Source organism: Copadichromis virginalis, linkage group LG4 (genome assembly GCF_057382275.1).
Source record: "Copadichromis virginalis isolate Kocher_CV1m ecotype Utaka linkage group LG4, C_Virginalis_male_GT1.1, whole genome shotgun sequence".
NCBI lineage: Eukaryota > Metazoa > Chordata > Actinopteri > Cichliformes > Cichlidae > Copadichromis > Copadichromis virginalis.
Window position 1 is genome coordinate 18,695,681 of NC_140621.1, and position 27,406 is coordinate 18,723,086.

The 27,406-nt window shown below is 40.0% G+C and overlaps 1 long non-coding RNA gene across 1 annotated transcript; it reads left to right on the forward strand.

Annotated features, from left to right (window-relative positions):
• Positions 1–5,680: 5,680 nt before the first annotated feature.
• LOC146711214 (uncharacterized) lies at positions 5,681–27,206 on the forward strand. Its single transcript, XR_014920129.1, has 3 exons — positions 5,681–5,943; positions 7,085–7,157; positions 26,127–27,206. It is a non-coding gene; the product is annotated as an uncharacterized LOC146711214 (long non-coding RNA).
• The last annotated feature ends 200 nt before the right edge of the window (positions 27,207–27,406 follow it).

Sequence of the window (27,406 nt, forward strand, 5' to 3'; positions counted from 1 at the left end):
CTACCACATGGGTCTTGAATGTGTCCACCGTTGGCTTATGCACATTACCTAGGCACACCTCCCCTATCACCACCCAGCCTAGATCGAGACGTTGTGGAAAGGGAGCGTTGTGTGGCCCGTTAACTTGCTGCCTGACCTTGTGTGCTCTAAGCACGTCTCTCCCGAGCAGCAGGAGTATCTCTGCTTCTGGGTCTAGATCGGGGATGTGTTTGGCTATATGGTGGAGATGAGGATGATGCAAAACAGCACCTGGTGTTGGGATTTCAGCTCGATTGTTAGGGATTTCAGGGCACTCAAGGAGTGGTGGAAGAGGTATGAGCACATTGCCGTTCAACGACTCTATCTGGAATCCTTCTGCCTTTCTGCCATACGTTTCGATGACACCGGAGCATGTTCTGAGATGGTATAAGAGTGGTTCGTTCTCCACACCAAACAGCTCAAAGAACTCTGGCCTGGCTAATGAGCGATTGCTCTGGTCGTCCAGAATTACATAAGCTTTAATGGCTTTGTGTTTTGAATGTTTGGGGTAGACCTTTGCAAGGCAGATCTTAGAGCAAGAATGACCCCACTGGCCGGGGCCACAAACCTCTGTGCAGCTGGTTCTAACATCAGTTACATTAGAGTCATCTTCTCCCTCCCCGCCGTTCTCTTGTGGTGGTGGAGGAGCCTTGGTGAGTTGAGGTTGTGGGCCAGGGTGCATGGCTGCATCATGATAGATGCTTTCACACTCTAAGCATTTCACGGAAAATTTGCAGTCTTTGGCAACATGTGAAGTTGAAGAACAACACTTGAAGCATATTCCTTTCTGTTTTAGAAAGGCCTTCCTGTCATCGATGGGCTTGTTTCTGAATGTCCTGCATTTTTTAAGTGAGTGAGGTTTATTGTGCAATGGGCAGTTCTTGTTAGGGTCATTGTTGATTGTAGAGACATCTGTTTTGTGAACCGCGATAGACTTGTTGGTGTTAAAGCTCTTCATAGGTAATCTTTCTGGTTTTGTGGGGTTTGCGCCGTTGCTTTGACGAATAAAGCTGGGGTCATTTCGCTTCTTTGCCTCATGACAGACAAAGTTACAAAAGTAACTAAAGGGAGGGAAGCAGCCCTTATTCTCTTCTTTGTACCACGACCCAGATGACACCCACTTCTCCTGGAGCCCATATGGGAGCTTGTCTACTATGGGTCCAATACCTCTGGAAGTGTCTAGATATGACAGCCCAGTGAGGTATCCATCCTCCTTGGCGCCTTGTATCTCCATAAGCAAATCCCCAAGTTCACGTAATCTGATGTGATCTTTGGCTGCAATTTTTGGAAAACTGTCAAGTCTCTGAAACAGTGACTGCTCAATCATCTCAGGGGCACCATAGCAGTCATTCAGCCTCTCCCATGCCTTGCGCAGAGCCAAACCAGCATTATTCACATGCACTGAGCGTATGCATCTTATTTGCTGTCCAGACTCTTTTCCTAACCATTTGGTCATGAGGTCTAATTCTTGTGTTTCTGTAAGTTGAACCTCAGCCACAGCATTAGTGAATGAGGACCGCCATGCACGGAAATTCTCTGGCTTATCATCAAATTGGTACAGTCCTGACAAGGGCTGAACGATATATCGCATTTGCGATAATATCGCGACATGATCAAGTGCAATTTTCTAACCGCAAAGGCTGCGATTATACTCTGGACATGTCCAAATTCATGGGCTGCATCCTCCTGAGGCCGCATTTGTAGACCGATTACGTCACAGCGATGCGCCGAAGGCTGTCCAAATTACTACCATATCCCAGAATTCATAGCGCGGCCCAGCCAAACTCCAGTTTCCAGCAATGGCGGCCGCTACTGAGTTTTAAAATTACTCATACTAATCTTTCAGGGTCACAAAATAAACTTTTAACATATTTTCAGGCGAGAAAGTAGTTGTGTAAACATCAAATATCTGCTCGGTTTATCAAGATATCCCATATTTGCAAAAGTGCTTCGACGTTTTCAGAGGCGTCTGCTACCCACCAGCTCGACAGCTAGCCGGGAGCTCGAGGGTTACTGATGCGGCCGAGAACGGCACAACTCCCGGCACATCATTTTCAGATCACCGCGGAGTTTCGCTGCTCGGGTTAAACGTAATATATAAGTCACTTAGACAACCTAAAAATGTTATTGTTGGGCTTTTTTCAGTGTTTTGTTTGTTCGTGAGTAAATCGGTTTGGCTGAGATTAAAGTTATTAGATTAGATAAAATAAAACTTTATTAATCCCCCAGGTGGGTTCCTCCTTGGTTTTCACACAGCTGACTAAACGTCAAACAGAAAACTTATTAAACAGAAGTATGAGACAGTCGAGAATTTACACCAGTGTCTGGTTATATTTTAGATAGCAAGAAGCAGACGGCCGAGTTTATTAAACTCCACCGAGACAGCGGTGACGCTAATCAGAACTAGACCGTCCAATTTCACGCCTTTAAATTTTAAAGGCGTGTTTGTGTGTGTGTTTATACAATTGCTATTATGTTTGCACTTTATGTGTAATGTTACTGACTGCAGAGATCAGTAAGATGTGTGTATTTTTTATTTATTAGTTTTATTTATTTAATATTATTTTTTAATTTAATGACTGTCTAGTAGTTCACAGATGTCGAAAAACTGAGTGTGGTAAAGCCACTGATTTTTTTTTATGTATATTTCTGCAATCTGCACATTGTACTGACTTTCATTTTAATGTTTACACCAGGGTTCCTTGTCAGCACTTTATGCTCAGATGTTTGTAAGCTAAAAATAAACTATTGTGTATGTTCAAATATACTGTTGTGATTGAAGAAGTTAAATAAAAATGTCAGTCATCAATTCATGCATCACCTCATGTCATCATAACAGAGGTCTGTCTTCCAGGAAAGAACAGTTTAAAATTAATGTAATATAGTATTGGCCATACTATATGATGTATTGCTTGTCTTTGTTTAATAATACAGAAGACAAAGACCTTAAAAAATAATCGCATATCGCATTGCAATCGCAATATTGGGGCAAAAAATCGCAATTAGATTATTTTCCATAATCGTTCAGCCCTAGTCCTGACGTAACGAGATCACGTCGCGGCAAATATTGTGCCAGAGGGTCTGGTGGTTGTGACACGCTCACTGGAAGCATATGCCGGGGTGTTTGTGATTGAGCACCTATATACGTGCGAGGGTTTGTTCTTTCGACGTCGGTCTTCAATTCAGCTCTGGTCAGTTTAGACAGGTTTGTTGTGGGTGGATGCGTCCCATTATCCACTTCAGGCTTGGGCTTGCTATTGCTATGTTGGAATTCCGCTAAGCTTACAGGTGGATGCCATGTTCTGAAACTGTCTTGTGATTCTGCACGGTCTACAGATTTAACAGGTGGGACAGATACTGGTGCAAAGGTAGACCGATTCTGATCATTTTGAGAGCAAACATATTCACTAGTACGTTGCAATCTAAGCCTGTCTTCTGACTCAGATTTCACATTTTCTACATTTCCATGCATTTCTGCTACATCTTCTAACACCTGTGCTTCAGCGATGGCTGCGTCTGCTTCACGATTTAATGTTAGCACTTCCAGCTCTGTATCAATTCTAGCGGCTTCCAACTGATTTTGAGCTTCTCTAGTTTTCCTTTCTGCTTCTCTAGCAGCCTTTTCCAATTTTAATTTAGCCTCCTGGCTAGCATATGATGCTCGTACCTTAGCAGCTTCTGCTTTAGCTCTGGCGCGAGCCGCACTTACAGATGATGCTGATGTCACGTTGCTCCTGGTATTTGATACCGATGACTTGTTGCTTGCTGCCATCACGAACACGTAGGACCATCGAGTGCCGCCTTTTCACTGTAGTGTTCTGTTGCAGAGTGTAGCAACTCCGATAAAAAAACCAAGCTAAACCTCTGTCAATGAATACACGAGTCCGAGTAGAGTTGACCTTTTACTCAGAATCTTCATTTGACAAGCGGTGAAAAGGCGTTGCCTGAACAATGTTCCCAAGTGGATGGCTGTGGATAAGTCTCAGAGCAAGACCGCATGTCACTCTCCCTCTTAGAGATCCAGGAAGAGGAATTAAACAGGAAATGAAGCAATACAGGTAGCCCACCAGGAAGTGAGGTTATTAGCAAGTTCACCTTCAAAATTAAAGCTTCTTAACATTTTTAACTCTTTTTACTGTTCTTTCTAACTTAAATACATACAAAAGAATTACTTTAAGCAAACATTAAAGATAAATGAAATAAATGCCTTTGAGGCATCACACCTGTGTTTCTTTGTGTCAGTGTCGCGTCGTACTCTCAACTTGCTGTGTGTTTGTAATGTCCTGTCCTCCAGCACCTCGGTTTAGAGGTTTGTTTTTGTAAGTTTTATTTCGTGAATCTTTCCTCCAGCAATAAAGCTGCGTTTTCAGTTTATTCCCATCTCCAAGAGTTCTGCAATTTTGGGTCCACCACTTCTGCTTGCCACACAGCCAACCATGACAGTCTCTTCCATTCAATGGCTCTGATTAAAACCCAAATTAAAATATTTAATAAAAAACATGTGTTTTTTGTGAAATTCATAAACTTTAAACACCACTGCTACATCAGTGAAGAATTTTAGGTTAAAAGAGATTAGGTATGGAGAAAAACACTTTTTTTGCACTACCACACCCACCTATGTGACTGGGCTTGTAGTGAGAAAGCTCTCTAAGTACTCAAATTAAATAGAAAAGCACTACATAATTGCCAGTCTGTTTACTAGCCTGCTGAAATCCTATCTTTGTTAGAGTAAGTACACAGGGTACATATTGTATTACATGGAAGCGTACTAATGAGAGCATCTGGATTAAGACCCAGTGCTATTTTAATGCTATATAGGTGATTACTAACAGATTACTGGCAGAGAGCTTTCTTATCTTTCTGCCAAATCTGGTTGGAGTCAGTGAAAGTGGGTCAAATAGATGTCATTTCTCTGTATACTTTACCCTGTAATAGCACACTATACGAATGTCGAGACATGGACAGTGAAGATCAAGAACGAGCTATAGTGGCAAAATTTTAAAAAAAAAATCACATAACTTACACAAACCTACATAAACAAGGACAGACGGGTAGAATGGTGAGACACATCTCCCGACCACCGAGACGTGACAGCGACGTGAAAAGTGAGGGTGAACACGGAGAGCCACAGAGTCTGCATGAAAAAAAAATGCTATTATGAGCTGCTAACGGGAAAAGAGAGAAAATATCACTTAGGAGCGGTCTGTGGGTGGTTGTGTGTTTAAGAGCATTTTTGTGTGTGCCACCTCTATTTCCTTATTCACTGTGACTTTTCAAAAAATCAGAAGCAAGCCAAACCCTGTCCTGTGTCACTGCGGGTCAATGTTTCTCTCTCTCACAATAAGACAGTGATTTGTGTGTTACTATGAATAGGCCCTGCTGACCTGTCAGTGGCTGGAAACAGAGACCTGAACCAGGAGGGGAGGTTGAGCTACGAGAACGGGTGTGTGTGCATCCTCAGGGTGTGTGGTCTCAGATGAGCTTGACCTGCTTTTAAGAAGATCATTGTGCAATGCCTCATGAAATCTGCTCCAGACTCCAGTTGCTTTCTCAAAGATCAGCAGCAAGACTTTCAGTAAGACTTTAGGAAGAAGAGATCAGATAACAACTCGTATTACATGTTTCAACCAAGCAGAGAATTATCTTAACACTGCAACTTGTACAGCTGTTACAGTCTCCCCATACATGAACACTGCGCTGGGGTCATTAACTAAAATTGTATTCAGACTTAGAGTTATACACGGTGACTATTATTGACAGATGGGTGCAGACAGAGGAAGCTGTAGCTGTTACTGTATGCTAAGGCATCATTATCGCTAATTCGCTGAATTTGACCTCTTGCAGTGCGGTTTGGAGCCTTTTTATTGGGTTTATTTGACTAACAGGCTTTCCCAGTCTGTCTCTGGAGTCTGTGCTCCAGTTCTGGTGAGTAAAATTCTATTTCTATGTCACTTAGCACAAATTAGCTAATATCTATGTCCGTTTGATACACTTAAATGGTTTCTAGAGACGGATTGGTAACCAAGCTTGATAGTGTTAACTTAGCACCCCACCATCTTGTCCAAATATGGTCACATCTAGCTCAAAAAACAAAGACGCATTGGCCATGATGCCAAAGTGCAGCCGCATAACGGGACAAACCTTTGAGTAACGTTACGTTAGCTAAGTCCACCTCTTATATAAAGTACATAAAGGTTTAGACACATAGACCGTCCGGCCCTCAAACGCATCATAATAATTAAATAAATATCTCAGCTTGGGGAATTTGTTACTGGAACATCTGAAAATACTGTAAATTCAAATGTTATGGGGGAAAAAATGTAAAACACTAACCAACAGTGACCAACTTCTGTCTCTTCTCCAGCAAAATGTGTCACTGTCAGATGCCTGCCCCTTCATATTGGGAACAGCACTGTTGACTCATGTCCTTATTCTTAGCACTCTGCATCAGATGTCCTCTTTGTATAGTTTGGCTGGGGTACTATCTATTTCAGCCTTCCTCTACAGACAAACATAGTGTTAGTGGTGAGAACGTGAGGCCACCGAGCTGTGGCTTTCTCATGGTCTCGCATTTGTGAGCGTATTCTACTTCTACCAATGGCAGAAAAAAACTGCTTGACTGGAGTTTCCCCGCTCATTTTATATTCAATAAAGGAATAATTTGTCATTTTGAGGAAACATGTATTCAGTGAGAAGATTTAAAGTATCATAACTTACCACAAAGCTCCAACCAGCATCTGGTTACCTTTAGAATAAATACCGGAAAGGGGGTGTTACTCTAGTTCTGTTATCTTGTTAGTTAAATTAGTGCACATGAATGGTAACAGCATATTGTGCCTATGTGACCAGTTATTGGCCAGAAAAAGGGATTTTTAAAAAAGCATAGAAAAAAATATGTTATACCAATGTGCATATCAATGGGTGGATGACACTTGCAAAGTATTTGACTGTTCAAATAGCATAATGGCATTAAAGTAGTCTCCAGGAATAGTTCTTCTTGCTTCTTGAAGGATATTCAAAGCTGTTCTGTTGATGTTGGCTGCCTTTTGCTCTGTTCTCTGTCAAGATGATCCCAGACTGCTTCAATAATGCTGAGGTCTGGGCTCTGGGGAGGCCAATCCATGACTGGTAGTTTCCCAGTATGTATTTTTCTATATAGGTATGCTTTGAGTGCATTGGTAGTGTATTTGTGTTCATTGTCCTGCTGAGAAATGAAGCCGTTGCTAATGAGATGCTTTCTAGATGCAGCCCCAATGACAGAGCCTCCCAGCGTGTTTTACAGATAACTGTAGGCACTCATAGTTGTACCTCTCTCATGACCTGCTCTATACATATTGATAATGATTTGTTCTCCATATTTTGAATTTGGAGTCATCACTCCATAATTCTTAGGTTCTTGTGTAATTTGGCATAGCTCAGCCCTTTCTTCCTGTTTCACTTCCCCGAGAGAAGCTTGTTCACAGCCGCCACTCCTCTTAAACTATTTCTGATGAGGCTTCAGTGAACAGTTGATGGATCAACTGAAGGGCCAGATGCCACGTCTTCCTTTGTCCTCCACTTGTTCAATTTCCAGGTGATCACCTTATTGGTAAAAAAAAAAAAATACAATTTTGTGTTATCTTTGGCATTTTTCACAGATTCAACTAAAAAATGGGAACAAATCCAATGTTTTTGCAACTGTTTTCCAGCAAAAAGTGCCCAAAGATGCAAATTTCTTTGCTTTTTTGTTTGTTCTGTAGATTTTAAAAATTGACAAGAAAATCTGACTTCTTAAGTAAAATATAAAGAAACAACAGCACCACATTTCTGATATAACTATACTTTTTATTTTTATTTTTAATTCATACACAACATGAACCTGAACCCCAAAACAAAAAGAGGGAAAACTGGATACATCAGAAACAGCAGTCACTGAGCCGTAAGAGTGTAAACTCAAAGGATTGATAGTCTACTATAGTCAAACAGAAAATCCATCATCTATAACCAAGATTTATTTTCTCAGAGTGAAACTCTGTCACTCAATGCATCAATCTTCCTTTGTGAACGAAAGCACGAGGCTCTCATATCTGATTACACCAAATAGATCTGCATTTTATCAAGAAGCCTGTCATAGATAGCATTTGCCTGGACACTCCCATGTGGCAGACTTTTGCTGTTCGGGCTGCCGAGCTGACATAGCTGTGAAGATCTTCTGTCATCTTAACCCTTGAAGCATTTCAGTTTCTGTTCTGTTCTATTTGTGTCTCTATTATAGCATGTGGGAATTACTATAAAAATGATTCAAGTTTAATTGCAATAAATACTGCTGTGCTCATCAATCAATTAGGATTATGGCAACAAAAAAAGCTAAAATATTACGATACAGAAAAGTTTAAGCATCCCTGCTGCGCTATTGCAATAGCTGAAACTGTCAACAGCTTCATCAGATGTCAACTTTAAATATCAGTCTGTCAGTGAGAAACCCCATACTGGTGGAAATAAATGGTTCATGCTGAGTTTCAACCATGTGACAGCACTTTCCAGAGCTTCTATTACTGGAACAGGAACTGGATCTGAATGGTTGATGGTAATTTTTTCTCGTCTGGTACGTGTCTAATATAATTTTAGCTCTCAATGGGTTTTCGCTTTTTTCTTTCTTTTTCTTCTTTTTCTCCAGAAAAAGCTGATTTAAAAAACATATATGCTTATTATTGATATGTTTTTTAGTCCCTGAATCCTCTGTTTATCTGCAGAGCTTTCATTTTACATCTTTGGAAATATTTATGGCAAATAGCTATAATAGATAATAAAGCCTTTGAGTCTCAGAGTGCACCTGCATAAACTTTAAATCCATATATATATATGTATATGTATATATATATATATTGTAATTCTGCAAAGGAGACTATACAGTTGTGAATAAATTAAAGGCTTTTATCCACAACTGTCCCCTCATCTTAGATGTGCATGCTTCTCTGCTGAAGAAGTGATTTTGTTTGTTTTGTAGAAAGGAAGGATCGCCCTCTGCTCAGTGGGTCTGCTAGTATATGGAAATGCATTAGAAATAAAAACCAGGCTCTTTGTCAAGTTATTTTATTTTTTGCTTATTCTTAAACCGTGTTCAGCCACCCAGATTAAACTCATGGATGTTCATTTTGTGGGTGCTAAGGGAATTGGTTGCAGACAAAATTTCAAAGTGTTCCAATTTTTTAACCTCACAAATTTGATCTTAAAATTGTTCTCTGGTCTCACCCATAAACACATATAAAAGCATATATGCAAACAAGCATCATATAATCAGTGTCTGAAGTTCCCCGTGAAAGGGAAGTCAGGAGTCTAAATGATGATCTTTATGTTGTGGTTCGCTGAAAGCCTGTGGTCTCAGTAAGCCTGTATATGTTTCTGTTTTGTGTGTGTGTGCGTGTGTGTGTGGCGCATGCTGGAATGCACCCACCCATTACTGTGTCTATTGTGTGAGACTGTCAAGCCACCATGAATACAACTGCCGTTTCAATTGCAGGGTGGGAGGAAGAAGCTTACGACCTAAGGATGACATTATATGTTCATCTCTGGCTTAACGACCCTGGTTACATTCTCAAAGGTTACAGTATGAAGGAGAGATGACAGAAAATCCAAATCCCATAATACTGCTCTGTGCTCACTGCAGCTAGAAATGTCTGAGGTTGTCCACTTTGAGTGAACAGGAGGCAATATGCTCTTCTTTACTTTCTTCATTTTCAATTATTTCCATTATATTTAAATTCACCTTGCATGCATCTTTCTTCTTTTACTTGTGTTTTTATCTAAAATGAATATAAATAAAAAGCAATACAGATAACACATTTCCCATCCACCGACTACAGGCTAGTTTGCTTAGGCTAAAGACTAGCTAGCAACCACCTGGCACCCACTGGCCACTAGGGAAAAGTGCATATTTGAAACCAGTTGTGTCTGCATGGTATTTGCTGTGAAATAGATTTCTAAAGCCCCTTCTCCTGGTAACCAATGGTCATTATGGGAAAGTGTGTATTCTGCAACTGGATGGCAAGTGGTTGCTATCGCTGTTGCTTGCATGAATTTGATTATTAGAGCTGGTATACAGTGCTGCAGCTGAAATCTCTCCACAACTGGTTTGGTTGTTTGGAGATAGCCTCAGCCACATGTTGTGCGAAAGAAAGGAGCTGTCAGCAAAAAGTACTCGCCAAGCAGTAATCAATAATTAACAATAGTAATAAGCAGTGTTGGGCAAGTTACTTTGAAAAAGTAATTAATTATAGCTACTAGTTACTTTTTCAAAAAGTAACTGAGTTAGTAACTGAGTTACAAGATTCTAAAAGTAATTCATTACTTGAAAAGTAACTATTGCGTTACTCCAGGGTCCAGGGTATAATTGGCCCTTTTTAACTACTTTTGATGTTTCCTCTACATTACACCTTTAAAAACTATTTACTTTGCCTTGTTTGGTATCATTGTTTTCAGCACAACCTCACGTGTCTGAATTTACAGTTATGTTTTCATTTTGATATACTGCATTAACACAAATGATCTAAAATCAAACAAAAATAAAATCAAATCAGAGTAGAACAAGTTGTATTTTTACTGTAACAACCACAAACCTTAATGAATCATATTTCATAACTTTAAATGCAAATATAAATTGTCAATTTGAAAATGATATGCACAAGTTTTGCAAACAACAAAGTTATTTGCAGCCATTTACCTTTTACCCCCTTTTAAAAAGAAAAAAACATTTCAGACTATTTACATAACAGTCAGCTGTTCTGCATTCAATAAGATGCCACACAAATTATTTGTGCCAGTCCAAATATTTCTGTCCACTATAAAGGAGAACATCACAGCCTGATACCTGCAGGTCTGACAGCAGCAGGTGTATCACTCCTATTTTCTACCTGGAGACAGCAGTCGCCTCATTGTTCTGACACACAACATAAAACTATCTACACACTACTAATGCCGTTAGTAATGCTGTTACTAGTGACACTGTTATTCCCATCACTGGTAATAAGTAATAATATTTGCTAGAATAGATACACTAGCATAAACTGAAAATCATATTTAGCCTAGAGCATATTAATGAATTTGCCAACCCCACTTTTAAGCAATCTTTTAAAGGTCCTCACTGTTATTTGTGATTTAAAAACAGATTTGCTATCTTTGGAATTACACTAGAATTCATATCATTAAGCTCTTTAAAACAAGCTGTGAGATGGAGCCATGTTAAGAAAACTTATGTGTGAGAATGATTTTGAGTTTAAATTTTGAGATGTGAAAAAATGTTTGCTTTTGTTTGTGTAGTATGCAGCAGAGGTGTGTAACATGGAGGAAATGAATGGGTTAGTCAGAATTTCTTGTGTGACGGAGTTGGCTGTCTTTTTAACTGCATAAATCACCACAGTAAAATGACCATGGTGACCTGAACACATAACCTGGTTATAAGGAGGTTATGTTTAGTGTTCCAGTCTAGGGTAGGAATGCAGACTGACCAGTACATCGACAAGTTTGCTTTATGCTCAGCTCTCTCTTCTCAACAACAGATCGGTGCAGCATCCGCATCACTGCGGATACCGCCCCAATCCATTTGTCAATCTCGTGTTCCCCTCACTATTAAACAAGACCCAGAGTAAACAAGACACCACACTTGAACTCTTCTACTTGGGACAGTAACTGCTCCCTGACATCGAGTGGGCACTCCACCCTTTTCCGGCTGACAACGGTTTCCAACTTGGAGTTGCAAATTCTCATTCCTGCTGCTTCACACTCAGCCGCAAACTGCTCCAGTGCGATTGGAGGTCACCACCTCTAAGCCAACATGAGATCATCTGCAAAAAGCAATGCTGAAATCCCGAATTTGCTTCCTGTTTTTTTCCCCTTAACTTGAGCTACCTGTAACAGAGACTTCTGTCCTGTGCTAATAACATCCTTTCTCCCCAGGCAGCCCAACTATTGGCTTCATTAAAGACTGTCTTCCTGCTGGGAACTGAGCTGGCTCATTGTTATCTCTGACTCCGCAGCCTGTCACATACTGTTACAGGGCTGTGCTTTCTGCTGTCAGCCCACATCCACCTGTCTGCCTGTTGAGGACGTTCACGTCACTGATTAATTTCTGAAGATTGTGCAAGAGTCTTTGTATTTGACAGGGGTCACTTGGGACAGCACACTGTTACTAAGGTTGCTTGGTTCTTGTGCTTTGAAGTGAACTCTTATCTTAACACTAAGTGGTAGTTAAGTTTGTGCTTTGTGTCCATATAGTATTTTATCATGCCTGTATCTGGTATATGATCAGAGTCATACTTTTTCACCTTTTGTTCATCCCTCCTCTCCATATGCAGCTCCAGCCATCACTCTCTATTTCCCTCCCTCAGTTGCCTTATTTCTCCACCCATCCATGTCCCTGCTAAACTCTTTATCATGTCACCAGCCTATTCTTCATTTCCTACCTTTAGTTCCTCAACCTTTTCCCTCCATCTGCTAACTAACCCCTCACCACCCACACCCTCAAACCCTCATCCCTCTCAGCCGCTGGCCAGGCTGCTGACGTTTGCAGTAGCAGTGGAGCACAGCCAAGAACTGCCTTAAATCAAACTGATTTCCAATGAAATGCACACGCGCGCACATATGTGAACTGAGAAGTGTGCCAGGAATAGAAACAGAAGTATGACTGCCCTTACACACACATATTCACGATTTCACATTTATAAATCATTGATACATTTTCACATAAATTGCAATTGCAAACTGCAATTCAGTTGCTGATGGAATGAATTTCAAATTGGAAACATGTTTGAAAATGTAATGGTCCTTTTTTGATGACAGCATTAACATCAACAATATTCACATAATAATACAGTCCTGGGGAAAAAGTCTTCTTGTTTTATTATATTTTGGTCAGAACATGAAGAAAAGGCTGAAGTACAATCACATTTTTATTCACCATGCAATCCCATCTGGAAAGTCTGATTGACAACAGCTTCATTTTTCAGCATGACAATGATCACAAACACACTGCCTAGGCAATAAAAACCTGTATGGAAATATACACCATGGAAAACTATTTTTCGTGGATTGGCCTCCCCAGAGCCTGAACCTCGACATTTTTGAGTGTGGGATCATCAGTCAACAGAGAACACAAGAAAAGGCAATCAACATCCAAAGAAGAGTTTTAAATATCCTTCAAGAAGCCTGGAGAAATATTCCTGAGCACTACTTAAAGACATGACGAGTGGGTTCATTTACTCTTCTCAGTGTTGAAGAGTAAAGGTGATCCTCCAAAATGTTGACTTTCAAGCTTGTTAGAACTGTACAAGCTCTGTTTCATACGTTTACCTATGCAAGTATACATTTCCCATTATCTCCTTTCCTTTTTCCAAGCAAAACATGAAGAAATGAAGAATAACTCAAGACTGCACTACTTTACATGACCTGTTTTAACTTTAGTGACATAGTTAAAGTATTTCTTTAGGTGCTTTTACATCATCGTCGTCCTTCTTGAGAAAGTTATTTTCATTTTGCCGGTATGATGCATCTAATTAAGTTTCACGTTTTGGGGATTCCTAATTCTGTGTATACAGAATTATCCTCTGATGTCTCCATTTATAGACAACATTCACAACAAAAATCTGGAAAACTGCACACATTAGATAGAGCGTGTTAAATATTTTCATATTCCCCTGAGCTCAAAACCTGTGTTAACAGACCCACATGCTAATCACGGCCCAGTCGTTGTAGCTTAGTTGCAAACAGTTACTTAGGCAAACACTCCAGTGGGTCTGGAAACAATATGGATGTCATCATTTTTGTGTCTCTTGGCCAATATCACTTAGATTTTTTCTGTTTTTCAAAAGAACACTTGATTTTTAGACATGGCACAGGGCGAACAACTAAAAAGGTCTGTCAGCTCCTGGCTGCGCTCCTTCATGTGGGACCTACAGATCACATTTCAGTGACATGGTGCGACATGACCTGCCAAAGCCCCTTCTCCAGCTTCTCCATTTACATTTCCTCCTTGTCCTCGTTTGGCTGTAACCAGCTGCCAGAGAACTCGTAACAGTTCTAGTAATCCTCCATGATGACTGACAGCACAGCAGGCACTGTATCAAAATATGAAAATGGTGTTTTATAGGCCTGCTGTGGATTGCTATCAGCCTGAGAAACAAAAAAGCATGAGTGAAAGATGAAGTATAAATTAGGGCTGAAATGTGACTGCTGTAAAACTCCACACAGAGAGGAGGCTGTCTGAGGCTTTCACCTTGCCAAACATTCCTCAGTATCATGGAGGATTGCGTTTGGGTACTGACTGCTCAAGTGTTCTGTCGAGACCACTAAAACAGTATCATTTCACTGTGCCGTGCAACGGTTTTCTGGAGTTAAACTAATTGAAACCATGCTTAAGATTTAGTCAGAGCACTTGTTTTCCTTCACCTCTTCTACCTCCTTAAGCATTTAATCCTGCTTAAGATAAAACAGTCTTTATTTCCTCCTTCCTCAAGCTGCAAGTGCAGTGGGCCACAAAAAGAGGCTCCAATTATTCCCTTAGAGCTCGGTTTCTACACACTGTCAGGACAGAAGCAATATGTTGAGTTCTCATTGTTGATAATGTAAAATGCTGGAGGATTGATGTGATGCTGTTCACTGATTCTGCACCTGTAAGCCTGTGTTAACATGTCCAAACAGCTAGCACGCAAACATACTGACATCTAAACTGAAGACAAATAGCTGACTGAACCAAAAGTTACAAAGTAGCAGGTCATCGAAAGCGGTAGTTGTGTCACTTAGTGAGAGATAAAAAATTTCACAACACTCGAGATGGAGAACTTCTGTATGAAAGCTAACTTAGGAGGAATGTGGCCTAAATGAGGGAACTCGCTTATTTTGAGACAAACCTTAAAGTCACAAGTACAAATATGTCTCTATTACAGTGTCCATATAGTGTAAAGCTTATAATGAGATCAAATATGATAACATGTTTATGTGCTAAACAGATGCACAAATAGCACGTTTCAAGATGTTTTTTCAACATTTTGAGTTCATGTCCTTTACCCAAGAGTAATCAGATTACAGTAACGCGTTACTTGTAATGTGTTGCTGCCCATCTCTGCTGAAGTGTACGCTGGCTCTGAGTGAATAAATGCACTGCAGCTGAGGAAAACACCAGCACACCGGAAAATACTACAAAAGCACACAAAACCCAACAAAAGCTGAATAAGACACAACAGAAATAGAAATAAATTCTGCAAAAGAAAATTTTTTAAATCACAAAACAAAACAATAAATGGCTAATAACAAACATGTTTCTACAGTATTATATGAATCACTGGATTTAAACAGGCATTATCTTTTCCCCTCACAGCACCGATGAACCCTTTGTTTCTTTTAAATGTCTCAGTGCAGGCCGTCACATGTTTTGGTTTCTGTAACTTCAGCACTTCAGCAGCTGGTTCGTCGTGTTGTTGTGTCCACATAAACAACTGCATTTTGTTTTATGACATTTGTTTTTTTTTCTGCTTCTACTGGTTTTATATGCTTTTGCTGTGTTTTTCTATTTAGTGTTTTTTTTTTTAATTGTAGTCCATTTGACCTTGCCGTGCCACCTTAAAAATGAACTGAAATCAGGTAAATAACATATATTATGGCATCTCGTTAATTATTCTTATAAACAATCCAAGAAGTGTACTTCTTGTAGGGTTATATTCTATTATTATTTTATCAATTTGTTAGTGCTAATTTGGAGTTGCAGCATCCCCACAGTAGTTTGTTTTCTTCCATCTTTTATATACAGTCTGTGGTTTTTAGTGAAACAAACAAATAGTTTTTGTTGTTGTTGTTCTGTTCTTTTGGTGTTCTTTTGGTGAAAGATTATCACCCAGATCTTCATGTCCTCTTGGCTTTGCAGTGCTTCTTTTTTCAGCTCATCGCTTGGCCGCCCTGCTGTTCACACTCACCACATTCATACCATTGTTTTGTTTTTTGTTTTTTCTTGGCCTTTGTGGTAGCTGTTGTTTACTAAAGTTTCTCAACTTAAAAGGTTATTAAATGTCACTGACATGTTAACTTCTTCGCACACTGACAACAACGCCATTTATGGAGCCTTTTAAAATAAAGTTGCAATGCAATGCAGTTTGGTGTAATAACAAAAGAATGGCAATAATAAGATCCACATCACTGGGCTTGTACTTTGTCCACTTTATGGCATCATGAAATCAAACTGACCCTTCTGAGGTGCTTCTCATTCTCAAGCTGACAGAATATTTAGAAATATAAATAATTATGAGACATGTTTGGATGTTTAAATGCTGATGGAGAAGAGAGGGCAAACGCTATTGATATAAGTTGCACTGTCTTTAAACAGAGCAAGTTTTCCGTGTCCACTAGAGCCAGAGTACCTGCTTTTTTCTAGTTTACTTTTTGCTACGCGTCCGTGTCTTTTTCTGCTTGTCTGTTTGATCGGTGATGTTAGCCCGGTATAATCATGTGTTTACTTGTTGCAGTTGCTCAGTGGGCATATTTCTACAAACCATGATCCACGCAGCTGACTCAGACAGACACCAGTGCATGCTGGGCTTAGTCCATGTGTGTGTGTGCTGTCCTGTGTGAGACAGACACAGAGAGAATGGGTGGATAGGCGAGACAGAGAGACATCAAATGATGGTCCCTCCCTTCCCCCTCCTAATTTTCCATCAAACCTTGCTTCAGCACTAATGTTCTTATGCAACGCCACCCACCGAGGGCCCATCAACACCTCTCCCCCACACACACCGAGACACACACACACACATGTTATGAAGTGGGCCTACACATAAAGAGTACCCTCTAGCATCTTTGTTCTGTGTGGGAGAGAAGTGACATCATTTAGTCCACCTGTGTTGCTTGACCAAAACAAGCTGCGCAGCATTTATGCGGTGTGGCTTGTTTCAGGGTTGGGTAATCTATTGTTTGCTAATAAGACTTGGATTGCCATACCGGCTAAAGCTCAGGCAGATTTGACTGGTTAATGCAAGAGTTGGGAGAAGAGAAAGTCGGGGAGAGAGTTCAGTCAGCTGATTATTGTGCAGCTAGAGTGGAAATAAAGATTTAGATACTTAGATATATACATTTGTATTGATTTTTCGTGAAGATGAACATAAAACTTTTAATTTTCACCCCAGGGGCCTGGAGTTTCATGCCAATTATTGGTAAGAAACCGTGAACACAGCAATTCATTGGAGGAGAGGGCTTGCAGTAAAATACCTCGGAAATAGGGTAAGAAGCATATGTTTATCCAGGTTTCATGTGGCTCTTAATTGCAGAGAGAATATGAATTTGTAGTCACCCACACAGAGCGATTAATTAAGCCATTATTTCAGATATGCCCTCTGCCCAAAATGGATTGCAGAGTAAATGACTCCTCTCTATTTGTTTGTGTTATACACCGTTTTATCATGTGACAAATGATGAAGCCCCGGTAAATAGCCTTGGATGATACCTGACAGTTTGTATTAGTTTAATAAGCCTGCATGTCTTACACAACTACACAACATTACACAATACAGTTAATTTCAGATGCCGATTAAAGGACTGGGAACAATATTTCTAAAGCAATTACAACAACAACAACAACAATCTTTATTTATAGAGCACATTTAAAAGCCTTGGGCATACCAAAGTGCTTTACATAATTATTATTATTATTAACCTTTATTTAACCAGGAAGATCCCATTGAGATTAAAAACCTCTTTTTCAAGGGAGACCTGGCCAAGATAGGCAGCAGCAGATGTCTCACAGTTACAGAAATTACTCAAACACAGGCAGCAACAACACACATGCAACAATAAGTGAAAGAATACAAATAAAATAAAAATAAAATTCAATAAAATTCAAATAAAATAAAAAGTCAGTTAAAATGACAATCAATCTAATTGAAACAGTTGCATGTTATGGACTTGGCCTCAAGGATTCGTAGTTTAGATTTAAAATCACTTAATGAAATGAATTCAGTCATTTTCCATTCCTTCTGCAGTTTGTTCCAGGCCGAGGGTGCTAAATGGACAAAAGCTCTTTTACCAAGTTCAGTTCGGGCAAATGGAACAGAAAGCAACAAGTAACCATGCGGACGAAGAGAATACCGACCAGCATGTTTCATTACAAGCAGGGAACATATATAAGAAGGCAGCAACCCAAGTATCGCCTTATATATAAAACTGTATAAATGAGAGTTCCTCCGACTTACCAAAGCAGGCCATCCTACCTGAGAGTATAACTCACAGTGGTGAGTCTGAAATTTACAGTTAGTGATGAACCTCAGAGAAGCATGATACACAGAATCAACCATTCGAAGACATTGAGCAGAAGCATTCATATATAGAATATCACCATAATCCAGCACAGGCAAGAATGTTGCAGCAACAAGCCGCTTCTTTGTATTAAAAGAGAAACACAACTTATTTTGAAAATAAAATCTCAGTTTTAACTTCAGGTTTTTCACAAGATTCTCTACATGTGGTTTGAAGGTAAGCGAGTCATCAATTAAGATTCCCAGATATTTATAGGTGTGAACCAACTCTATTTTATTACCTTCAAGAGTGGTTACTGATGGGATTGTTTGGGCTCGTCTCCTTGATTTAGAAAACAACATGAGCTTTGTTTTGTCTGCGTTGAGAACAAGTTTAAGCTGATGTAATGAGTGCTGGACAGCAGAAAAGGCTTTCTGCAAGGAGTCGATGGCTTGGACAAGAGTTGAACCACAGCTGTAAATAACTGTATCATCAGCATAGAAGTGCAAGTTAAACAATAAAAAATAAAACAGTTCACACATTAACATCAAATACATAAGAGTAACGGATTATGTTCACAGATAAAAGCCACCAATAAGAGTAAACTGCAGCACATAGGTTATAGCAAGGTAAGACTGTACCACCATGATAAAAGACACCAATAATGGAAAGATAGCAGAGAATTTAATACAATACAATACAATAGGTCAATAGGTCACTGCAAGCAAGCCAGCATTTAACTGGTAGAAAAGGCAAGTTTAAAAAGATATGTTTTTAGCCGTCATTTAAAAGAATGAATAGAATCAGACGCCCGGATGCCAATCGGGAGATTGTTCCACAGCTCCGGTGCAACTAGAGCAAACGATCGATCACCTCTAGATTTCAGTCGAGATCTGGGCTGAACCAACAGTAACTGTGAGGATGACCTTAAAGCCCTAGCAGGAGCATATGGGTTTAAAAGTTCCTTAAGATAGCTTGGTGCAGTGTTATTGGTAATTTTAAAAGTAAACAACAAAATTTAAATTAAAGAAACTGATCTCTGTTTTCTTTTTTAATTTAATATCACAACTTTAACTTTTCATCTTTTAGCCACCAGTTAAACATTGAAACAACATGACAACAATTTCTAACTCTGATTTCCGAGGATCGACATAATCCTTTGATTCCAATGCTGATGCTGGTATTGGATCAATGTGACCAAACTGCTTTAGAGACAGAAACATGTAAATTCCAGGTATAAAAAAAAGGAAAGAAAGGGGAAATCACAGTGATTTAGTGATCATTAAAATATGTACAGAATATGCAAACTGATGATGATTCATCTCCTAAACCATGACACACTGTTATACCCCAAATAAACTTTATAGATTAAAACTATTGGTATCGATATTGGAAATACTGGCCCTGCATTAACTTGGTATTGGGTTTGCAATATCACATAGCACTAATAATCCTACATTCACAGGCTCTTCATATGGTCCAGTTTTACATGTTACAAAGTCTGTAATGTGACTTTGTCTTGATGAACTTTTAACTGAGAATGATAAATAAAATAGATGAAGCATTAATTTTATCTACTTATAAACTAACTTCTCAATTTAAGTCGTTTAAATAATAGGTAGGATCTAATCCGGTCGTTAAGTCTGACGTCACTAGCCGTGTCTGGGCCTAAACTCCGCTGCAGGTCCATATATCAAACGATCACTATGGCATTACTGAGAGTTGAAAAACTGTCTAAAGTCTTTCATCTGTAATAAAATGATCAGCGTTCTGCTCTACCAGGTGTAACAATTGAGTTTAACATCGAGGCATCCATGAAAACGGAATTTATGACATTTAACAGAGTTAGAAGTTAGCAGGAAGTTAGCTCGCTAGCTTCTATCTAAATACAATATAGCATGTCCTGACTGCGGGGTTTTGGAAACAAATTCAAACGTACAGCTCTGTTATCACTTCCAACATAAATGAAGACAGAAAACTAAACAGCAGTGACGTTTGTAGGGTTACTGAAGTTTGGCTAGCTGGTATATAAAGATGTGCTATGTGACGGCTAGCGACACAGCTATGTTAGCACAATATAAACAAGCTAACTTTTTTTCCACTGGATAAAAGTTAACGTAAGTGTTCATGGTGGTCAGAAACAAATGTAATCGCATGAATGCTGTAAAAGGACCAAACTTCAGCCAGGAGAACAACTGAGATAATCCATCCACAATACGAGGTTAGTCATTCATATACTGCTGCATGGGCTGGGCTGTAGTTACATCCTAAGGTTTTAAAAACTGAGCTTAAATAAATGATTAGTGGTAATAAACAGTGGTCAACAGTGATCACTGACTGTTTTAGGAGCTTTTTGGGATTAAATAGAAGAAAATAGAAAACATTAAACACAACACAAAGCCCGGAAGTAGGATTCATCACGTCATCACTTAACGACCGGATCCCATATTATAAAGTAAATGCAAATTACAAAGTAGCAAAGTTTTCTCAGACTGGTATAAAGTATAACAAGCATATTTGGACTTAAGCAGGTGTTCACACCTGTTTTCTGACGTGTACACTTTTTTTGGATTATTTCAACATCTTGTGACCATCAACAGTGCAAAAGGAAGTAGGTTTAGTGCAGGAAACTCAAGTCTGCCTTCATTTCAGCGATACTGGGCTGTTGGTTAACAGGTGTGTGGTACATTCCTCAGACCATTGCCCAATCTGAGCAGTACCGCAGACACCACTGGGGGAGGTGATACCACATCTAAAATGCTAATAATAATTAAAATAATGATAATAATAAAAGGGATAACAATGTCTTTTCAATGGTGGTGAACTTTGAAACTAGCTGCCGTGAAAAGCCAGTATACAGTTTGGACATATGTGAGTCAATAGCACTATGATGGAGAGCTGGTCCAGTAACAAACCTTCTGCAACTCAGAAAGCACAGAAAGCATGGGAAAGCACACCCTCGGGAAAATCACAAGTGCAGTAATATCTGAGGAATGTTTCCAGCTCCTTGTTGAATCTGTGCCACGAAGTTTGGAAGGAAAAACATGGTTCAACCCAGTACTAGCAAGGTGTTCCTAATAAAATGGCCAACGATTGTATATGTGTAACTGAATGAGGTCACTGATTTAGAAATACTCTCGACCTGTACTACATGTACACCACATTTTATTTACTATTGTCTCACAGTTCCCACTTGTGGCTACAGTGTCCACTCCTGACAAAAATGTAAATATTCCTGTTATAAATGGCTAAAATGAGACTCAGTTTGACTCATTTAATCCACCATCTTTTCTTGCTATTCTCTTTTTGCATTTTTTAAATTTACTGGACTGCAGACGTTTGGCGTAGAAAGTGACGCAGGAAAGTTTGTGTTCGGGCCTGCACGTGAGTGTCCCTGGCAGCCGTATTAGAAGGATGGTTGAAATTCCTTAGCCGTGAGTCAGTAAGCGTTGATCCAGCTGTGGAGGCATTTCTTGGTGATGCCCAAACAGGTTCCCATAGTAATGGTGATCTCAGCTCCCGCCATCTCTTTGTAAACAACTGACAAAACCTTCCCCTTAGAAACTGCCCGTTTACAAATGGCAGACACACGGACTGATTGCTGGTTTAATGGTCTTGAAATACGTTTTAGAGGAAAGCAGTGCAACCCTCGCAGCCCTAAACACGATTTTGGTTTTAGTGGAAGCCCTTCTCGAAAAACTGACATAGAAGGGTCCATTCACAATTACTGCTCTCTGCCACTGCCAGCAAATGCTACAGAGATGTCTTTTTCCTCTGCGTGTTTTGACTTTCTGTCCCACTGATCCACATGGGTGTAATCCCAGACTCACACATGAGGACAGGCAGGAGAGGGGAAAAAGGTTTCCTTTGAGAACTTGAGCCTACATTAAAGCTGTTGACAAAAACACTCTACTGCTGCACAAACATACGAAGGTAAGGGAACAAAGTGTGCATCTCATGACTTGAAGTCAAAAGCTGGCCAGCTGTTTCTTTCATTAATATGTGCAAATATTATTCATGAAAGTCTTCAAAGCACAAGCCAGATAAATCCAGCCTGACTTTAAGCAGACAGGAGAGCTGTTTAGAGCGCTATATTTTCTCAGCAGTGGGAAAGACACTATAGGTAGAGTGGATTAAACACACTTTGTATGAATGCAGAAATGAATGTGAGACATCACCAGACATGCAGTGTATTTATAAAGATCAAAAATGCTGGTGGCATGAGGAAAAACATCACAGGAATATTGTGGAAAAGACTTTCATTTCTATAGCTGACCTTTTTGGTAGCTCTCTATTCTTCACATTTCATAAAGAAGGTGTGTGTTTCTTTTGTATTTCTCTGGGTTGTTGTCATGCTTTGTTGCTACGAGTGTGATTTTCCTCTCCATCTCCCTTCCTTCCCCGCATGCCTTGGCATCTCTCCTGGCTACAAATCATCCTCTTCTGAGCCTCGGGCCTTGTAGAGACAGCAGAAGATTCCTTTGCTCCTCCCTCTCTGCGTCTTTCACTCCAGCACACAGACACACACACCAGGAAGTGACGGATAGCTGGTGTCCACCAGCCCCCCATACTACCTTTTCCTCACCATCACCACAAATTGCACCACGGCGATTAATCAGGTCGATGTTGAGTCGTGTTGCTTCGACACTGCAAAGCTGCCAAATTTCTAAAATCATCTTTTGGAGAGTTTAACCCAATAGCAGAAGTTTGTCTGGGGCAGGCGACGACCTGTTGACCTTACAAGTTGTTTACATATTTGCCAGAGATTAGTATGCGGGTAACTTAGTAACTTTGCAAATCAGAGTTCTGTTCCAAATTTTACTTCCAAAATATCGGTGTGACCCATTGGCAGGTACGGGAGTGTCGTGATAAACTACCAGGGAAACTGAAGTATGTCACCCGGAGAGGTGTGGAGAGGGAGGAGAGGCTGAGGCAGAGGACTGTGGTTTGTTTATGCTCTCCTTTTGCAGATAAGAGCAGTTGCAGTTTAAACGGCTGGGTGTGTGAGTGTGTGCTGAGGAGATCTGCAGCGTACAACACAAACCGGACAGCCCACTATGCATCAGAAAGTCTAAATATAGCTCACAGTGTGTGTATGTGGCAGCGTGTGCACAATGTATCTGTCACTCATGATGCCAGATGCAATGGAAACAGCTCATGCAATTCCTAAAAAGGCATGTATACTATATACAGTACATTAACCACGCTAAAACTGTGGCTGTTTGAAATAGCTAAAGGGCGTCAGTGCAGTGTGTTAGTGTAGCACAAGAATACATTAGAAAAAAAATGTAAACTGCTTTTGTCTGCCCACTAAAAACAGCCCAAATGTCTTTGAAGGCAATTGTGCTTCCAATACTTAGATGTCACCTGCTAAATGACTCAACAAATGTCCCTTTCTCTGTACTAAAATGAATTTGATTTCAGTTTTATTCATATCACAACACAGTAGTTGCCTCAAGGTGCTTTTTAATGAAATGTAAAGACCCGCACCTATAGTAATACAAAGAAAACCCTCACAATCAAACAACCCCCTCTGAGCAAGCACTTGGTGACAGTGGGAAGGAAAAACTCTCTTTTAACAGGAAGAAACCTCTCGCAGAATCACGTTTTGAGAAGTGGCCACCAGCCAAGACCGGTTTGGAGTGAGGTGGGGAAACCAGGCCAAAAACAAACTAGAGCCAGAGATTAATAATGACTAATGAATTAGATGCAGAGTGGTGTAAAAACACAAAGTGATTGCCGTTCTTCAGGGTCGGTAGAGATCAGAGAGTTAGAGGTGGCATCTGTCTCCAGAATCTAAACTGGGAGCTGGTTGTGCCTCCCTTTGTAAGTTTAAATATCCAGGGAACCACAAGAAAGCCAGCAGTTGGAGAGAAAAGTGCTCCACTGGGGTAAAATGAGGTCTTTCAGATAAGATGAGCCCTGATTACTCAAGGGGAAGGATTTTAAATTTCATTCTAGATTTGAACGTGAAGATATAAAAGAAGAATAACATTTCATACTTTTTTCTCACCTCTAAAACATTTTATTTCATTTTAAACTTAGCAACTGCTTGGTGAAGACAAAAACAACATCGTGCATTCTTCTGGTTACATTCTTCTATGTCGGGCTGATATGCTTTGTTTTCCTGAGATACAGATAAGGCGTAGTGAAGAGATGTTCAGGGGGGAAAGCGCAATTCCTTCCAGCTTATCATTGCTCAATCAGCTCTAGCATGCTTCCAGAAATAGACGGGGAGAGGAGTTGGACTGAAAAGCCATTAACTGCTCCCCCACATCACCGTCTCGTGGAGGGGACCACAAGCTGGGCTGAACTCCACCTGTTTTTATGACAAGCAGGTGGGGGGGTTCTGAGAGGTGAGCTTGGCACTGGGTTTGAATCAATAGCGGTGCTGGCAACATTTCACTGTCGCACTGCTTCCAGCACATAGCTCGTCTCTCTCTTTGTGTCTCTGTTATATTCTGATCCCAGTCTCACTCTCATTTGGATTTTCCCTTGGTTGGTAAAATATATTACACTCCCTCATGCTGTCTTTGGTCGGTCCTCCCTTCTGTTTTCCACCATCCTTGAGTTTAGCTTGTAGATCAGGTTAAGAACAACTAAATATCTGATGTTGCTTTACAAAACATAAATTTAAGTAAGCAAACTGAAGAGTTCGGATGTAAAAGCCGTCGTCAAAAATCTCATACGAGCTTCAAATATCCCTAAATCCCACAGTGAACCTCTTCCAAAACAAGAGCTTTTGGCAAATAAAACTCGAAATGGCACTACCTTTTGTCGGCAAAAGCCAAAGCACCACTAATCAGAAGACACAACTCACATCATGTGACGTTCAACCAGGTCAGCTTGGATTTATCAGTTTGCTCAGACTGCTATTGTAATGCTGTTTGCCAGCTTCATGCCCGACTTCGTATCTTAACTTACTTGACGTGACAACAGGTTTTATAGTTACTGATACACTGAAGTACATTGATCATAGTGTACTTATTATTTTTTTTGTCAGTTTATCATTTATTTTTTGTGCTGTCACTTAGCAATGAACTATGATGTCATCTTGTGGATTTTGCTCAACAGCTTTTTCAATGTTTCGCTTTAATTTCTGCTCTAATGATTTCCAGTGTTAACAGTTGCATCTTTTGCGGTAGAGGCATGGACTGCAAAAGAATATCCAATTTGTTAAAAGCCAATAAATTAATTTAAGTTACATTTACAGTTAACATAACATAGGAGCCTGATTAAAAGAAAAACAACGCTTATTAAAAACAAAACACGTCAGATGGACTTAGACTTTTCTGTCTGAGCTCTTCAATCAAATTAATCCATTTACAACTTGTAATCAAATGATAAGTAAGAAGCAACAAAAGTGCATCATGAAAGTCTAGGAAGTATGTTTGTCTTAGAAGGAATGACTTCGACATTGATTTTTAGAATCAAATGTGAGAAATAATTTAATCTAGAGCTGTAACATCAGTCAGTTCAGTGGTCCATCTATTTACTGACAACGGCCAATCGTGTGCATATTGTATAAGAGATATAACTGTGCTTTAAAATGATAAACTGACTGCCTTTGTGCATGTCAGCATTCATGATATGATTATTAGTAATCATTAACAAACTAAACATCACTTGTGAGATTGCATTTATGATTGCATGTATTTGCAGAAATAGCAAACCTAATTTAAACAAGTAGCAGAAAATAACTACTGACTGGCATTAGCGCACCTTTCCCTTTCATTCCAGCTACTGGACATCTCTGATCTCAACCACACACATTACAGTGACTCATGCTTTGTATACCATGACAAATCCTGGATAAAGAGGGAGCTGATATCACTAACGCCTCCTTTCTGCCTCTGTTGCAGGAGCTCCGACTCCCAGCCCCCACCCCAGTATTTTTGAGAATGACCCAACACTTGTGCACAAACACCGTGTCACGTACCAAGATAAACACACTCCCACCAGAGCCTGTATCAGCGGCCGAGATAAACCAACACACACGCTGAACTTTGCACTGCCTATCAAGCCCCGAGTGTATCAGGGGACATGCAGACAGACAAGCAATGATGAGGCAGCCCCAAAGGGACAAAGATATGTCAGCAGGGTCGGTGCTGGCATGATACAGTTCAGCAACCTCTCATCAGAACAAACAGCAGTGACGCAGCTCTCAGTAATGGCAACCCAGGCACTGATCCTTAAATCTGATGCATTTTTTAGTCCTAGACATCAGGGGTTTTTTCTATAATTACACGTCCATCGTTGTAAATATTCTAATTTATGTGGGGGTATCATCCGATTGCCTTCCCTAGTTTGACATTACCAAACTAAATTCAAATTCAAAACTGCAAAATGAGCTGAGCATCCAAAGACTTGAGTTACCTTATATTTTTTAGTGGTTTCTGGGCTTCAGTCCACTTGTTCTGTCTTAATATGTCTATTTACATAAAATGTTTTTTCCCTGCACCAAAAGCACCCATTACCAGCCCACATCCTTGAAGACACTGAGTAAAACGTAAATAATGAACATATCTTTCACTCGGTTTTTCAGTTTACACAGTTAAAGTGATGACTGATGTCCGCCTCATCACACTGATTATGCAGTTCTGCTTTTTCACTTGAACCACAAAATATGCCACATCATTTCTCTAATCTACAAGTGGGCATTTTCATCGTATCCAAGGTTCTTCTGCCTTCTATACACGCTGTGCAGAGTACACCTCAGAATCCAGTTGACTGGTTTATCCTGCCTCGACTTAAATGTGAGCCTAAGCTAAGAGGTTATCAGGGTAGACAGAGTCACACTCGCATTAAACGTGTGTGCAATGGCACTTGGCCCAAGTCTGCAGGGCGTGAAAAAAGAAAAAAGTGCCAAGAGCTAGCAGTGTTGCTTGTGTACTGGCATATCTGCGTTACAGGCAGAGGAAATAAAACAATGTGTTATGAAATGTCATGTGTAAGAGCAACTTTGTTCCTGAAACTATGTTGTAGACACGAAACCTGCAATCTCTAACTTAAAAGCACTATTCATGCTCGCTAATGACATGGCTACGCACCAGTGACTTCAGTGCACTCGCCTTCACCAACTGAACCACAAAGACCAACGACAAAGTGAACCAGGGCAATTATTTTCAAGCTTTTTAATACA